The sequence below is a fragment of the Mus musculus genome, chromosome 4 (assembly GCF_000001635.26).
Source record: "Mus musculus strain C57BL/6J chromosome 4, GRCm38.p6 C57BL/6J".
NCBI lineage: Eukaryota > Metazoa > Chordata > Mammalia > Rodentia > Muridae > Mus > Mus musculus.
The window spans coordinates 131,605,136-131,616,974 of NC_000070.6; positions in this window are offsets into that span (position 1 = coordinate 131,605,136).

Genomic DNA, 11,839 nt, shown 5'->3' on the forward strand with positions numbered 1-11,839 from the left:
TCTGAGAGCATTTGCAGAGGGGATAAGCTAAGCGGAGGATGAACTAGAGGATGCTATCCTATAGGATGTGGGCATGAATGGGGTAAAAGAGATAATACTTACTAGTGCCTTCTCTCTCTCTCTCTCTCTCTCTCTCTCTCTCTCCCTCACTCACTCTAGCTCCATCTCTCTCTGACTCTCTCCCTCTCTCCCCTCCCCTCTCCTTCCCTCTCTCTCCCTCTCCATCTGTCTCTCTCTTTCCCTTTCTCTGTCTCTCTCCCTCTGTCTACCTCTGTCTCTCTCTCCCCCTGTCTCTCTGTCTCTCTAACTCTCTATGACTCTCTCTTCTCTCCCTCTCTTCTCTCTCTCTCTCTCTCTCTCTCTCTTTCTCTCTCTCTCTCTCTCTCTCTCTCTCTCTCTCTCTCTCTCTCTCTCTCTCTTTCTCTCTCCCCTCTCTCTGCTTCCTGGCCATCACGAGGTGATCTGCTGTGAGCTGCCACACCCATCTTGACTTTGAATGACAGATGTCTGGAGAACATAAGCCAGACCATAAATCTTCCTTTCCCCTCTGTTGTTTTGATAGGGTAATTGGTCATCAATGTAAAACTGGTAGACACAGGTACCTCACCATGGACCAAGCAGGTGGGTCAGCCCTTTGTCTGGAATGATCCTCCCCCACCAACCTTTGAACCCTAAAGGACAGTTGTATGATGTGGATGGGAGCCAAATCATCATGGGCTGTGCTGGGAGCTCACATGCAGCACAACACACAGTCAGACCCTGTGCCCACTGAGAGCCCTGAGTAAATAATGAGAGTGTTCACAGGGGCTGAGAGAACTGACAGTCTGTGGGCAGGTAGAGAGGAAAGCTACAGAGTGTCAGGCTGAGATGCAGCACTGAACTCTGGCATGTGGGCAGCTAGCAATTCGGCAGTGAGGGTGGAGATCAGGGACTAAGGACAGGAAGCAGAAATACCACTTCCTGAATCCAGACCCATCCACACCCTCCACTACCCACCTCTGAGCTTCAGTGGGAACAAGGACCCTCATCCTCCAAGACATCCTCCGGTCATACAGATGTGGGGTCTACCCTGCTCCCCGCCTGTCCTTCCTCCTCCTGTGCCGACAGCCAGCAGCTCTCTCTTCCCCAGTCACTGAAAGGTGAGGTGTGCTCTCCCACCTTCCTCTGAACAGTTGTGAGGAATGGAACGCTTATCACTCACCAGCCACAATTCTCTGTGGTGTATTTTGTAAGTGACAGAGGATAAGGAGCCAGGGGAGGGGCAGTGGGAGGGGGGTGTGGAGTGCTGGGGACAAACGGTCTCCCAGATGTCAGAGCCCAGTGTTGCAGGGAACCAGATTAAGTAAGAACTACTGCCTCCGTGAAGGCACAGAATTGCTGTGCCTTCACAAAACACTTTCCTCTGACAGTTGGCTTCGGAACGTTTGACAGACTCATTTTATAGGCAGATGGGATGAAGGAGTGAAACCAGCCCAGGGCTCTGAGAACTCTGCTAGCCCCTTGACAGAGCTGTATCGCAATCAGACTTGGGTTTGTGGAGAAACTACACAGCCCTCTTCTTCCCACAGACGTGTCACACAGAGGGAGGCCAAGGTGGAGGTGGATCCGTCCAGCTGCCCTAACCCTGGAGCCCACATATCCTCAACACCCATCTCTGGGCCATGAGGGGCAGCTCCAGTCCCGCATCTTTAACCACACCATCCTTCTCCTCAACCACCATGGCTTCCCAGCATCAGCCTGAGAGAAGTCAGACTGAGGTCTGCTGTTATGACCCCACCCACCATCTCTGCAACCTCCATTGGATCCCACAGTCCTCAGACTTCAGACCCAGCCTGACCACATAGACCATCTACATTCTCCTGCATGGTCCTGCTACTTCCTGTCATTCCCTCACCTGGAATATCACCCTGTCTCCCCGAGAGGGTGCTCAAGTTCCCTCCAGGCTCAACTCAGGCTTCACCTTCTCCCTAAGCATCCATGACTCCATTGGTGCCCCACCCCCACAATCTAATACTCACACCTCTGTTCCTGCAAACACAGCAGTGATCCCTGCAGAGCTGGCCTCAGTCTGTCACCAGACTCCTGGCTATTGAGAGTAACAGGTGAGCATGTTCTCTGATGCTATGCATGGGGTGCACACACTAGAGGAATGACTGTTATAGCCTCTGGACCTGCACCCAGTTGATCATTTTATAGAAACTATTTCATTTACTACACTAGCAAACTGTAGATGGGGAAACTGAGGCCCTAGGACCCTGGGTCCCTTGCCTCATGTTACCAGTGAGGAAGCAGAAGCCCCCAGAACCTTCCTTGCCTCCTTCTCTGCTTCTCTGTCTCCTCTAAGCTAAGCTCACACATGCCCATGATGTGCCTCCTGATCCATCCCTTCACTCAGTGGGGACTGCTAGGGCCCGTGAACAGGAAGGCATGGCCACAGACACCATGAAGGACCCACCCTAGGGTGCATCCCCAGGGAAGAGATGTACCTGCAGGAGGCCCATCCAGTCCTAACTCTCTTTCATCCAAGGAGATGCCTCCTGGATACCCTCAGAGGCTGGCCACTCACTGGCCCAGAGGATGGGGCTTAGCCACCTCAGGGACAGGCTGCACAGTGAGAGGCAGATCTGCCCATTCAGATCCCAGAGTCAGCAAAGGGAGGGCTGATCTCAGACCTTTCCCTCAGGACAAGTAAGGAGATGAATCTGCCTCTCTGACTGAGAGAAATACGCTCAATTATTCTTGGTTGCATTTTGTTCAAATGTACGGATAGACACAGCCGTCTGCAAGCCTCAGATTACAAGACAGAAAACCCAACAAGAAGCAAGACAATGAAAGCAGTCTGAAGCCTTCCCCAAAATGGGGAGCACTGAGAGAGAAACAGAGCCAAGCTCGGGACAAAAGTGTCTCCCTCCAACACCTCCACTGGCACCGAGGCTGGCCCAGCACTGATGCCAGGGTCCAGCCATACTGCAGTCCGGCACTCGGTGCCTGCCAGCCCAGCAGTTCTGGAGGCCGGGGCTCAAGGAGAGTTCTAGACCAGACCTAGGACTCCACTGTGGCCCCAGGCATCACCTACTTGTGCAGAGAGGGGCACCAGAGCACCTAAGAGGGAGAAGTGTGGAGGAGCAGGGAGTGCAGCAGGATTGACAGGACCCCTGATATCCGTCCTGCAGCCTGGCAGGCACAGCTGGGGAAGGTGCCAAGGAGAAGCTCCTCCTTTTAGCATCTCACCCTGCCCCCGCTACACCCCCATGCCACTCCAGACCCCTGCTCCGACAGCTTCTCTAGGAAGGCTCTGGAAGACCTGCTCATTTCAACTATCTAAATGTAGAGAAAGGGCCTTAAAGGGAATGGGGCTTCTCAGAGGGACCAGGGAAGGTGCACAGGGAAGGGGTCTCTGCTCAGTACCCAGCTTGGAGGGGTGTATGTTAGCATATGAGTGCTCGTACATGTGTATATGCATGTGTATATGTGTATGTACATGTGTATACATGTGTGTATACATGTGTGTATATGTGTATGTGTATATGTGTGTGCGCATGTGTATATGTGTAAGTATATGTGTATCTTCGGCCTCAGAGCTTCAGAAATGATACACAGAAATGAGACAGATAGTTGGACACAACTTTCAAAACCTGGCACAAGAGCCTATGCCAGAAGACCCTGGAGCTAGTATGGCCCTAGTCCAGCCCTGAGTGGACATGTAAACAGCACAGAGCATGCATGCACACACACACACACACACACACAGCATACAACTCATAGAGCACAGCACACTCCACAGTCCACACACAGCACAGAATGCCACCCAACACATGGCGCACACACAGTGGGAGGAGGGAATAGAGAGTGGTAGTGGGAGAGAGAGACAGAGAGACAGAGAGACAGAGAGAGAGAGAGAGTCATGAGTTCTCTGCCAGAGACTGATCTTGCTCCACAGAAGCCACTCAGTCCCACCCAGGCCGGGTTCAAGTCCTCAGCTCCTGCTGTGTAGCCACAGACAAATTGCTGTACCTCTGACTACAGCGTGGTCTCTGTGAGATGGGACTGCACCTCTGGACAAAGTGTGAAGTGGAACAAAGTGGTACAGCACCCAGAGAAAGCATTCGGGACTGCATGCCCATGGGCTGCTGTCGGTAATATCTTTCTGTACTGGTTTATGGAGCTTGGAAGCTCATCAGCAGATGCCCACAGGTGCCATTCTTGTCTTAGTGCCATCTTGGCCAACAGCTGTTTTCCTTAAAGGAGCCCTGGAGGTCTGCAAAGCTGGTAACTGCAGACCTTGGCTGCTCCCTGGAGTCCTGGGCATAGGCTGGGAAGCCCTGTCCCTCCATGTCAACTTCAAGAATCTCAATTGGTCTTTCATGGACTCAGGGGATGAGGGGAAGGGTGACGGGGACCTTCCCAAGTGCAGGCTATAAACAGACAGTCCTGGCTCTCATTCTATGGGTCTCTTCCTGTTCTTGGCCATAGGGGGGCTTGGGAGAGAGACCCGTGCCCAGCTGTACCCAAGACTCACACACAGCACTCTGGGAGGTGAAGATTTCCCTCCAGGGACTCCTGGGAGCTTTGATGAGGTGAGTGCGAAAAAGGGCACATATCACTCAGTATGTGTTTAGGAATATGAGACCTACAGAGGGACAGATGCCAGGCAATGAGCTGTGTGTGATTCCCAGAGTCATCTATGGGACCCCAGACACTGGCCTCTACCCCTCAAAGCCCCATATTGCTCCTGTGAGCAGTGTGAATGACTTGGTCTCAGGATTAGCTGCATCAGCCCCAGGAGGGCTGGTCTGGTCTCATTGGATGCTTTTCCATCTTCTCGGAGGAGACGTCACCTTGGTAGAGGCTGTGAGCCTTCCCTGCCCTCAGGATCTTGAGCCAGGTTCCTCACACCCATGCACCTGAGCTGGGAGACAAAGCAACCTCTTAGCTGTGCTGTGAAGAGGGAGCCACAGCACCATATCTGGATCCCAGTCGGGCAGCTCGCCCACTGACCTTCTCTTATCCTCTTCTTCTTCTATAAGGGCCAGGAAGATGCAGAACTCTGACCTGGCAGGGGCTGGGGGGATTTCTTCTTACTGTAGTTTATGCCTTATAATAACCCCTCAGGAGGATGGAGTCAGTCCTATTTTACAGGTAAGGAAACTGAGGCACACACAGAATATACCAGACCCAGAGTCAACTAGGAAACAGTGAAGGTGGGATTTGACCCTAGGGAGCCTGAACCCTGGGCCTTGCCCCTTAGGTGGCTCTAGGGGATCCTCTAAGGTCATGCAAACTGGCATGCTCACCTGCTATCGGAGAGAAAACAGAAACCTAGCAGGCCTAACTAAGCTCTGCAATCTGCTAAGATACATTCTCCTGGGGCCAGTGCTGTCTTTGGAAAGACCTGAGGAGTCAGAGTTCTGCAGCTGTGGGGCCTAGGTTGAGCAGGGCAGGTCTCCTGGGGTGAGTGGACCTGGCATAGAGGGTAGAGGGGGCAGGCAGCATAGACAACCTCTGTGGGTCCACATTTTACCCCATCACTGGGGTAACGAAAGGCCACTGGCTGTGTGCAATGCTAAGACACTAGACTGTGCCACCATCAGGTGCTGGGCTTTAAGGAAGTGCTGATACACTGCCCAGAGGGTGGGAAAATGCAGCCTTGGATGTGGCAGGGGAGGTGTGTGTGGCAAAGCTGGGGTTCCCCAACTCCAGGGCATCCAGTTGCCACTGGAAAACCTGCACAAAGGGGTCAGGAAAGGAGGGTCAGGGGTGCCGGGGCCTGCAGTGAGTTCCAGGGATTCTCAGACTCCTGGACATCCAGACACCACTGAAAGTCACAGAGGAGCCAAGAACAAAAGAGGTCCTCTGGCTGAGGTCCTTCTGTGGGAGCTTAGGCAGCCACTCTCCAGGCAAAGACCTTCTCTGTGCTCCCCCATGGTTGTTCTTGATGAAAGAGACAGGCCATGTTTATCCATGCAGTTTATTGACTGCTCATCATGGAAAATGGGTGCACAGCACCTTTTCAGGGTGGACCAGAGACTAAATATCTTCTGCAGGGAGGAATGTCTGGAAAGGGAAGCTTATTGGCTAAACCCTCAACATACCTCATTAGCAGGGAGAACTCTGTTCTGGGTTATGTGACCTACGTGGGGAGTGGGGTCACATGTTCCAGGCTAGGAATCTAGTAGGGAGCAGGGAGACCATCTCAGGTAGGTGCCTGGGTAGGGGGTCTTGGAACCCACTCAACCTTACCAAGTTTCTTTACAGGGTCCACTGTCGCACAAACCTCTGATCTGGAAAATGTGGCTCAGGAACCTGTGAGGATCCAGCCCAGGGCTCATTGGGAGCAGCAGGGGAGCCTCCAGAGCAGTGTTTCCCATCCTGTGTGTCACAACCCCTTTGAGGAATCAAATGACCTTTTCATAGAGGTCACCTAAAAAAATCAGAAAGCACAGATATTTACTTACGATTTGTAACAGTAGCAAAATTACAGTTATGGAGTAACAATGAAGCTAATTTTATTGTTGGGGGTCACCGTGATATGAGGAATTGAATTAACTAGCCATGCATGGGGCATTGGGAAGGTTGGAGACCATGACTTCCAGAGTCACTTGAGTGACTAGAAAAATGTAGCCCAGGAAGCCTGACTGCCATCACCTCAACTGGCTCTTGCCTCTCTTGTTAGGAAGTCGTGTGTTTTCTCGCTGGCCTGTGTTACTGTGTTATTTTCCCTGGCATCTCAGTTCCTGTAATCAGGGCTGAGCTAGGGAGACTTCTTCACAGTTCACTCGGGTCTATCGACCCAGCCGCCCTCACCATTTAGCTGGTCATTCTTTCCAGGGACTTCCATCGATTTCCACATGGACCTTTCCCCCACACGCTGTGTGCTGAGAGTCCTGCTCAGCAGGAGTAAGAACCAGGTTAGCGATCTCCATCCCAGGGTCTATGAAGTCAGCACTAACTATCTCCATCCTGGCATCTATGAAGCCAGCGTCAGTCTCACTCTTGAGACATCTGTGTACCTACCTGCCTTTGGTCCTCCCTGGGGATGCCTTGCGCATGCTCCTGGCCCTCGATGAGGGCACATGAACTAGCCTGTGAGAAGTCCTCCCCTGCAAGCAGCAGGTGCACAGACATCCTTCCATCCTGCATAGACAATGAGCCCCATGACTGGTATCAGAGTCCCTCCTTTCCCTTGTATGACATCATTGCCAGCAAGTATTTACTGAGCAGCAGATGTATGACAGACACCATGCTGAGCACGGTCTGGGCTCAGAGAATGTTTCGTCATAGCCCTCCCTTCCTGATGCTTGCATGGCTTCTCCTTGACCCACAGTCTCATGCAATGTCCTCTTCATGAACACAGACCAGTGTAGGCTGTGTTCCTTTGTCCACCTCTGCCCAATCATTCATTCTCCTTCTTCCTCTGCTTTCTTCTGCTTTTCCCATTGATCTAGTCAGGATCCTTTCTGCTTCAGAGCTTTCCATGTACAGCTCCAAAGAGCTAAAATACCTTCTTTCACTTAAATGTGAGTCCTCCCTAGCTGTCCTCCCGTTATGGTTGGAACCCAAAGGTCCTGCACACATCCCTGCTATGAATACCTGTTCCCCAGGTGGTGGTGCTGTTCTAAGGGCTATGATGCCTTGAGGAGGTGAGATCCATCTGGAAAAAGCGAGTTCCTAGAGACCAGACTTTGATGGATATTGTCTAGCTTCGGGATGTAGCCATTCTCTGCTTTCTAGCCCACTCAGATGTGCAAGGCACCCAGCACATGCCTTCCACTCCCAACCAACAGGGAGCTCCACCAATGATGCTTTCCATGCTGGGGTGCGTTTTGAGTGTTGCAACTGCCTTTGAGTCAGCCACGCCACCCCTCACCAGTATCTGTCAATCAACCCAAAAACTCATTGGTTCTCCAAGTTGGATTGGGATGGAGTCCTACTTTGCCCTGTCACTGGTGCCCTTCCCACTGGGGAAGCAGATGTCTGATTGCAATCTCCCCAGGAAAAATTCACACAGCACAGCTGGACTGAGAATTCTCGAAAGAGAACACAAATGGACAGTAAATATGTTTAAAAAGTGTTACGTATCAAGAGCATTTAAATGAAAACTACACCGAGCACTTCTGAGCCCCTTCAGAATGGCTGTTGTGAAAATGACAGCTAGACAACGCTAGCAAGGCTGTGCAGAACAAGGAACTTATGGGCGGAAGAGACAGGTTAGAGGGTGGAGTGCTTGCTACACAAGCATGAGGACCTGCGCTTGCACCCCACCCCCAGCACCTACATCAAAACCAGGCACAGCCAGCAGCAGGAATGGGAAGATGGCTCCGAGACTGCTGTTCTTGCAGAGACCCTGGGTCCGGTTCCCAGCAGGCACCATAGGTGACTTAAAACCACATGCAACTCAAGTTCCAGCGGACCCAATGCCCTCTTCAGATTTCCATAGGCACCTGCATGGATGTGGTGCAGTTACATACACGCAGATCTCGCACATGTACACGTAGATAATGACATAACTTTAAAGGAAAAAAACCTGGATACAGCAGCACATATTTGTAACTCTAGATCTGGGGATGTGGAACAGGGACAAGAAGTGGTGTACTTCAGGTTCAGCAAGAGATGCTAGCACAAAGAAGGAGGAGGAGGAGAAGGGAAAGAAGAGGGGGAGGGGGAGGGGGAGGGAGAGAAGAAAGAAGAGAAAACCCTGAAGGTACATAGAGAGTGGTAGAAGAAGACACATGACATCAATATCTGGCCTCCACAGATATTAACACACATGTGCACCCATATTCATGTTCATATATGTGTCTACATATACATATACACATATACACACATACACACATACACACACATACACATATACACACATACACACATACACACACATACACATATACACACATATACACATATACACACATACAAATATACATATATACACATGCATATTACATATACACACATACATATCTATACATATACACTTATATACATATTCACATGTATAATACACATATACACATATACATATATATGCACATGTATAATACACATATACACATATATATGTGCACATATATACATATACAACATAGACATATACAGAGGAATCCTTATTCATTATTAGTGCATGTGTAAACTAGGGCAGACATGGAAGCAACTATAGAATTCTCTCAGGAAGCTAAAAGTAAAACTGCCATATGACCCACTTCTGGGCATGTTCCCAAAGTGCACTGTATCCTGCTGCAGAGACACGTGTGTCCATTTGTGTTTATCACTACTCTCATCTCGGTAACAAAGGCAGAGACTCAGCCCAGACGTCCATCAACAGGCAGGCAGGTAATGAAGATGTGGTGTGTGCACGCAAAGAAACATTGTTCATCTGGAAGGAAAACTGAAGATTTCAGACAAGTGGAGAGAAATGGGAAATATGATGTGAAGTGAGATATCTCAGACTCAGAAAGACAAGCTCTGCAGGTTCTCCCTCGCGTGCCAGTTTTAGATTCTAAGTTTTATACATGCATTCCTTTGTGGGAGTAGGGAAGTAAAGGCGCCAGGAAACAGGAGGGGCCCACGAGAGAAGGAAAGTGAGTCTTTAGGAGAGAGCACTAGGGAGGATAATAAACACATGAAATATAACCGGGAGGGGGGAATACTGTAGAAGGTTTAGGTGGGCATAGAGGATGAAGAGACGGGGGAGCAGAGAAGGGAAGCTTTGAAACGCCACAAGGAGACCCACTACTTCACATTAACTGAGATGAAAGCCATGGGGGGGGTTGGAGGGGTGGAGGGCATGTAAGCAGAGGATAAGCTTTAGGGTGTGGGGAGGGGATGGGGGTCAGAGCCCCAGGAAGAGGAGCATCTGAGGCTCCACTAAGCGCTGCAATGGGTTGGAGTGAGATGGCCCTCCTGCACAGTGGATCTAAGAAAGTCACACTGAGAACCTTGGTCACAAAATACCCTACACTGTGTGATCAAGCAGCAATAGGAACCCCTTACTCATGGCTCCAGAGGTTGGGAGGGGCATGTTCTTAGATGACACTCGCTGCTGTGTTCTCATAGGGCAGAAGAGGACATAAACCTAGCCCTGCCCCGCCCCCGCCCCCCCCCCCCCCCGCTGGCTGAGTGCCAACATGAGTGCTATGCAGACATTGAGGTGCTACTGGCATTCAGCAGCCACAGCATGAGAAGTGGGGCTCCTCTCCATCTTTCAGGGGTCTGCAGGCTGGAAACCAGGATGCTCCAGATTTAGAGCAGTGACTGGGACAGGGTCCATGGGTGGATAGGATGTGGTGGCAGAGGGATCATGACTGTCCTGTGAAAGGGTGAGATCAGCAAAGATCATGGTGTCCATTTCACAGATGAGGAAACTGAGGGATCTAAGATTGCACAGTGATAAGCCTAGGTTACTATGCTTGGAAGCCCTGTTCTAACCACTGGGTTCACAGAGCCTTGGCCCACAGACAGAGAGGTCAGAGGGGCAACAGAGCTCAGAGTCCCAGGGCAGGCTAGGGTTCTGACCCAACACCTGGCTACATGAGCGTGTTCAGGGTATGTGGGCTGAAGTGGGGGCCCATCTGGAAGCTTCCAATCCACACAACCAAAGCCGGTGCCAGTAAATTACTCCAGATAATGAGTATGTTTGCTCAGGAAATCGAGGAGGCAGAGACAGTTGCCAGAGTCATTAAACACGAGGGTGGACGTGCCAGGCCTTGCAATGCCGCCAAGCCGCTCGTCGGTGCAGCCCCTCCCCTAGGCTGCATCTGCGGAGCTGGGCAAACGGGCGACAGAAAAAATCAAAGAAACACCAGAGAGGAGAGGGTCCTGAGAAACCACCTGATATTAGTTTTACAGATAAGAAAAGCAAGGCCCAGAGAGGGTGACAGACCTGCCCAAGAACACACAGGAAGAAAAAGACCAAGATAGGTCAGATTATTCTCAATTTATCTTAGTATGGTTGAGACATCACTGGAGGCTCAGAGGGGGTAGGTAACTTCCCCAGGGACTCCCAGCCAAGTTAGCCATGAATATAAACGTTGAGCTCGGGGACTTTCATCCGTGTAACCCTGGGTTTGACTCCTCAGTTTCTGGGTTAAAATCAACATGAGAGATGCAGGTGTGAGGGAAAAGAGGTGCCAGGACAAAGTGGGACAATCTTGGTAGGGAAAAGGATGAACAGGGCACAGAGTGGGCCCCTGCCTCAGACCTACCAGCCAATCCTGTATGTGACAAGTGACAAAGTCTCCTCTCACAGCTCCCACCTTCTGGGAGAGACATTGCTGTAGATATAAATAGTGGAAGGTGGGATTGACCCTGGGTACATTCAGTTTTTCATCCAATCCTGAGCTCCCCCCCCCCACTTCCACCTCCCCCCCCCAGTCTCCCACACAGATGGATATCACCAATACCTCCTCTGACCCAGACCTTAGAAGCATCAAAGGGTCCCTGGAGGGAGAGAGAAATGAGGTATTAGTTGCCCCTCTTCCAAAAGAGTCAGCAGGAACTGTCACCTACACTTGGCCCTAAGGGAAGGTCTACCCTCTATGCACTTCTCTTTCCATGGGAAGGCTGGCCCTTTTCACACCTGTCTCTTCAGGTTGTCAACATCTCATGGCCCTCACCCTCTCCAGCCCATCGGAAGTAATGGGCCTCTGTAACCTGTCCTGCAGCACACCCTACAATAACCCTTCCCTAGTGTCCTCTCTGTCACTGTCTAAAAATTAACTTAAGGAAGTTACTTAAAGAAGCAACTTGAGTCTGTGACAAATGCAACCTAAGGAAGAAAGGTTCTATTGTGGCTCACAGTTCAAGGTCAGAGTCTGAGGTTACAATCCCTCATGGAGGG